Source organism: Schistocerca serialis, chromosome 3 (genome assembly GCF_023864345.2).
Source record: "Schistocerca serialis cubense isolate TAMUIC-IGC-003099 chromosome 3, iqSchSeri2.2, whole genome shotgun sequence".
Lineage (NCBI taxonomy): Eukaryota > Metazoa > Arthropoda > Insecta > Orthoptera > Acrididae > Schistocerca > Schistocerca serialis.
The window spans coordinates 387757118-387763151 of NC_064640.1; positions in this window are offsets into that span (position 1 = coordinate 387757118).

Here is a 6034-nt window from a genome sequence, read left to right on the forward strand (position 1 = left end):
CATACGCATATGAATGGAGAAAAGGGACAGCCTTGTCTGAACCATTTCTGAATTTTAGACGTTCTTTTAGTTCCATTATTATTTACTTGAGTGCACTGCTCCTTATGAGGTTCAGCCGCAATTTGTGTCGTTCCAGTTTATTCTTAATTTAGTCAACGAATGAAACATTCGTTTTCAATTTAGTACGTCAAAGGTGTTTTTAAAATCAAAAGAAGTTATTTAATTCCTTCTATTCGCGTCCACTCTTATCCCCAGTACTATCCATGACCCCCAAACTGCTTTCCTAGTGCTCCTACCTAGCCTAAAACTAAACTGACCTTCCTTTAAGAAAAATTTCATCTTACGTTTTTATTTTGTTCCTTATTATATGTACTAATACCTTTATTGCATGGTGTAAGAGAGGTATTGTATTGAAATTGCTACAATCTACCACAATTTCTTTTTTCGGTTAGGCAGTTGTTTTCATATTGTAGAAATCTTCAAGAACATCCACTTGCATATAGCAGTATGTAACTCCAGTGAACAACGAATTCTTTGCCATAACACCAACATGTCTTTTTTTTTTTTTTTAAGAATTAAGGCACTACAACATGATGGCACTGGTTTTTTATCCCTCAGATTCTTCAGAGATTGTTCAATTTCGTCTTTGTTGATAGAGGGTCCCGCTTCATTATTTACGTCCGACAGTTCTTCAATTGCTTCAGTTTCATTCGCAGTGTCTTTATGATTTTACAGGTCTTCTGTATATTACTTCCGACATTCACACACTTCCCCACTATCTGTTGTTAAGTTCTCATTTTTGTCTTTTACCATTGTTAATTTCGTTTCTGAAGAAGTAACTATATGTTCAAGACTGTTAAATCGTATTTCTCATGTTTGTGGCCATTTCATATCATTACTAATATAAGTTCTTTTTTTTTTTTTGCTTGTCTTCAGTTCCTAATAATATGACTTTTTTGTTTTTGTTTAAATCCAAGCTTTCAGATAAAACTCTTTTCTAAGGTTTGTGTTGGCCCATATAATATCCAGTATCTCTTCTGTCATCCAACGTTTTCTTATTTGTAGTTTTTTTCTTCCCTACGGCCTCATCGGCAACTTTCACTATTTCGTATTTTAACTGTTTCCATCCAAACACCTCTTCTTCATTCCTTTCTGTAATTTCATTTGCTTTTCCTTGAAGTTTTGTTTGATTTCTTCTTTTCCATAATTTTCAAATTTCATTTCCTCCTAACATTTTTTCCGATCATCTTGAATTGACTCTACACACTAAATTCCAGTGGCAGGTGCTACAAGAGAGCCATTGTGCATCATGGAGAGGCTTAGTGTTAACATTGCGAGAGTGTTCTTTACTGAAAGTGTCACATACATCTTACGACATGATGGCAGCTGAAAAGTCGGAAACATTGTAGTTCATACTGAGGAAGATCGAGAATTGTTCTTTCTGTACACCATTTGAGAATAGGAAAGAGGTTCAAATGGTTTAAATGGCTCTGAGCAGTATAGGACTCAACTTCTGACGTCATCAGTCCCCTAGAACGTAGAACTACTTAAACCTAACGAACCTAAGGACATCACACACACCCATGCCCGAGGCAGGATTCGAACCTGCGACCGTAGCGGTCTCGCGGTTCCAGACTGTAGCGCCTAGAACCGCACGGCCACTCCGGCCGGCTAGGAAAGAGGAAATAATAGTGAAACACGAAGCGCCATCCGCCGTACAGCATTAGGTCTATTTCGGAATATAGAGTTTTGATCACCTTCCTACCTGAATCCTGATAGAAAAATTTAAAATTGTTTTTTACATTAAAATGTCCCTATCTACATCTTTCATGTTCTGCCTAAATTACTTCACGAAAGAGCCAGGAAGATTCCATGACAAGACACAAACATAAGTTCCTCCTCTAAACTATATCGAGTGTGGACAAAACATACTGCGTTCAATTACGTAAGCGCTGACGATGTATTAAACGCAGAAATGTGAAGTACATGGTGGTGAAGAAAATGATTACATGCAATAATACAGAAGAAGTTCACTTTTAAATCTCTTGTACTTTAATTCAGCATCCTATAAGAAATATAGTAATGACACGACACAGAAGGACCAATAGAAAGAATGTTTACGACTGGAAAAGTAAGTTTTAGGATGAAATTGTTCAAGTAGTAGTAGTCAGTGGTTAGAAACCGACAATAAGACGTACCATTCGTAGAAATTATATAGGTATCGAAGGCGCGTTAAAAAGTCTATTCCTCAAACTACATGCATGCAAGACTACGATGTATAATACGTTTCGGAATAGTCGAAAGTTGATACCGTACGAAAACGTACCTGTCCTCATGAGAATTCTGCATAAAATTATGAAATAATATTAGGTAGCTTGCAAATTAAATCTCTTATGATAATGTAAGTTGTTTTGCAGATTTTTATGAAGAAATTTATTAATAATGCATCAGATAAATCGATCGATAATTATTGTAACCAAAAAATGGCTAGTTTACGTTATTATCATGTACAACTTGATAACATGTCATCTTCTGAAAGAGATCACTTATGAAAGTAGCTCTAATTAAAGTCGCGATACCTGCACGAAAAGGGACTTACGTTGTTGCACGATAATTGGTAGTTATCCGTGATGTCGGGGAATTAAGGCGGTGTTTGGTCGTATTTATACTTCAGGATGGGAGGTAAGCCGATTTAGTATAATCGAGGCACCCAGCGAAGCTCCGCACGGCTGCAGCTGCTACCTGTCCGCCCGCGGGCGCTGTGATGTTCGTTCACCTCACCTCGAGGACGACAACATGCAGGCAATGGCCTGCTGTGGCTGAAGAAACACCGTGGTAGAAAGAGCTCCACCGACCTCTGTTATTATATCTACATCTACATTATGTGAAGTGCGTGGTAGACGGTATTTTTTATTCTAACATATATTGATGTTTTATCCTATTCCACTCACGGATGTAGCGCAGAAACAATGTTTGTTTTTAGACCATTGTGCAAGATGTCAACTGCTTACTTTTATCTGTCCGATATCTAAGGAATAGATACGCAAATGGCTGAAGAATATTCATAGTTTTTGCCCTGAAAGACAGTCCTTGAACCTTCCCAAGCAGGTTCTCGCAAAGAGTAGGGAGTTTTTTTTTTTTCTTTTTACTATCTGCTAGTTAGTATTTTTCAACATTTCCGTCACATTCTCTTGTCAGTCAAACAATCCTGCGATCATTCGCTTATCTCTTCTTTGTGTACGCTCGATTTTCCCTGACAGTACGACTTCATATGGATTGGGTTGTTTTGAAAATCAGCCTTATGCAAACACAATTAGTTTATTTTTATATTTACCCACACATATTTCGACACTAATGTGTCAACTTCTGTGGGTCAAATGTTCATTTCTGTAAAGTAAAATACCATATTTACAATAATTTAACTGCTGTAGGCCTAAGAATTACAATATGTGCAATTTGCTTTGTTTTGTTTAGACACTCACCTTAAAATTACATCGCTTACTAAACTGCTCGTTTCCGTCGTTTTTCTGACAGCATGTCATCTGCAAACTAGCCACGAAGAAAATTATTTCGTATTTGTGAAGAATTCTTTCGAGGGTAGAGGTTGTGTACGTTCCTGTACTTACATTTTTCGTCCTGTTTGGTGTCTCTGATTGGTGTCTCCATCAACTGCTGTTTAGTGAATTGTTTTCACTCAGTTTCTCACAAATTTCCGCCCACCACTACTTCGCCTCTCATACACTTTCCCAAAATGTGGCGAAATGTGATTTGAGCAGACACTTCTGACAACAAACTCAGTGAGAGGTGCTATGTTACTGTCGTTGCTCACTTGTTCATCGTAGGTCTTGTGTTTGTTGTGGCGCTAGTTTTGAAAGTTCCGTCAGAACTGGTGTGGTGTGGTGTGGTGAACCTGCAGTTCATGCCAGTCGGTCTAAAAAGGCCAAACATGCAGAAATTTCAAAACGAGATACTCCAAACACCTCAGAGTCCTAAGAAGTAATAATATACACTCCACTTTTGCAGACCATGTGATACAAGAAAACCACCACCCAACAACATGGAGACTGATCTTGAGATCCTCAGAGAAAGCAACAGTCTGAATCAAAAACTCACAATAGTGGACAACTATCACATACAAAGAGCAATAATACAGAGAAAGAGAGTCCTGAATGAAAAAACAACACTGTGCAACAAAACACTGTTTGGAACACTCAATGAACTATACAAAGGCGACTCCCCACAAAAAATGTAACGGTCAAACAGACAAAAAAGAGAGGCTTCTGTTTTCTTGGTTTCCTCCCCACCTCTCTTTCCATCTCTCTCTCTCTCTCTCTCTCTCTCTCTCTCTCTCTCTCTCACACACACACACACACACACACACACACACACACACACACACACAACACAAACACATTACATACATTCTGCCCTCCCCAGCGGTCACAGCGCACCAGTTCTGACAGAACTTTCAAAAATAGCGCCACAACAAGTAAGCAACGACAACAACATAGCACTTCTCACTGGGTATGTTGTCAGAAGTGTCTGCTCAGATCACATTTCGCCACATTTTGGGAAAGAGCATGTGAGGTGAAGTAGTGAGCGGAAATTTGTGAGAAACTGAGTGAAAACAATGCACTAAAAAGCAGTTGACCGAGACACCAATCAGAGACACCAAACAGGACGAAAAATGAAACTTCCTGGCAGATTAAAACTGTGTGCCGGACCGAGACACGAACTCGGGACCTTCGCCTTTCGCAGGCAAGTGCTCTACCATCTGAGCTACCCAAGCATGACTCACGCCCCGCCCTCACGTTCAGGAAGAAAAATGTAAGTACAGGAACGTACACAACCCCTACCCTCGAAAGAATTCTTCATGGCTACTTTTCAGATGACATGCTGTAAAAAAAAAAAAAAAAAAAAAAAAAAAAAAAAAAAAAAAACCGACGAAAAAGAGCACTAAAACCGGGGTATAATAATACAGTTTATTTAGCGATGTAATTTTACGGCGAGTGTCTCAACAAAACAAAGCAAATTGCACATATTTTAATTATTAGGCCTGCAGCAATTATATTATTATAAATGTGATATTTTACTTTACAGAAATAAAAATTTGACCCACAGACGATGACACATTGGTGTCGAAACATGTGTGGGTAAACATAAAAATAAACTAATTGTGTTTGCAAAAGGCTGATTTTCAAAACAACCCAGTTTTTAAATCGCAAACACGGATTAACAAAATGAGCACCTTCAAACCTTAGTAGAATGAGTATTCATATGGATTCTATACACTTTAGCATTATTAAAGTATATGTGATCCTTAGATGTAATCCCTTTCCCAGTATCCTACCAGGGACTTGTGGCTTGGCACTTGCTTTACTTGTCACTGAAGGAAAGAAGGAAGATAAAACTTAAACGCCCAGTCGACGACGAGGTGATGCGAGTCGCACAAATTAGAACTGGGGAATGATCTTTAAGGATATCGTCCAGACGTTTCTTGTTGAGCGTACAAGGATTTGAAATTTCGTCCTCCGTAATGCGAGACCAATATCTTACCACTGCGTCGTTTCGCCCTCTTCCTGCAAGTGAAACTTTGTTTATACTCATATTAATCTTCAGTATAACTTCGAAACATTAGTATGACATGGTAATCAAAGGATACCATGCTTTTAAGTTTTCTGAAGTGTTTTATCGATACTAAAACGTATATTACTGTAATTTTTAGTGGCTTTGGTTTCCTAGTTAATAACTGTATCATTTTTGAAATGTCTGAGAGTGCAACTGATACATTAATTAACTAATTAATGTATCAAGTGAGCAGAAACGGTCCTATTGCACTTCCCCCGGGCACACCAGATTTTACTTCAGTGTCTGTCGATGACTCTCCATCCAGAATAATGTACTGCACCCTGCCTCTGAGGAATTTCTAATCCTATGATACAGGTATGCAGCGCTCTTAAAACAAACATTTTTTTGACGGTTGCCGACGCGACAGCGCAACTTCTTATCCCAGGTTTTCAATGCTAATCGCAAC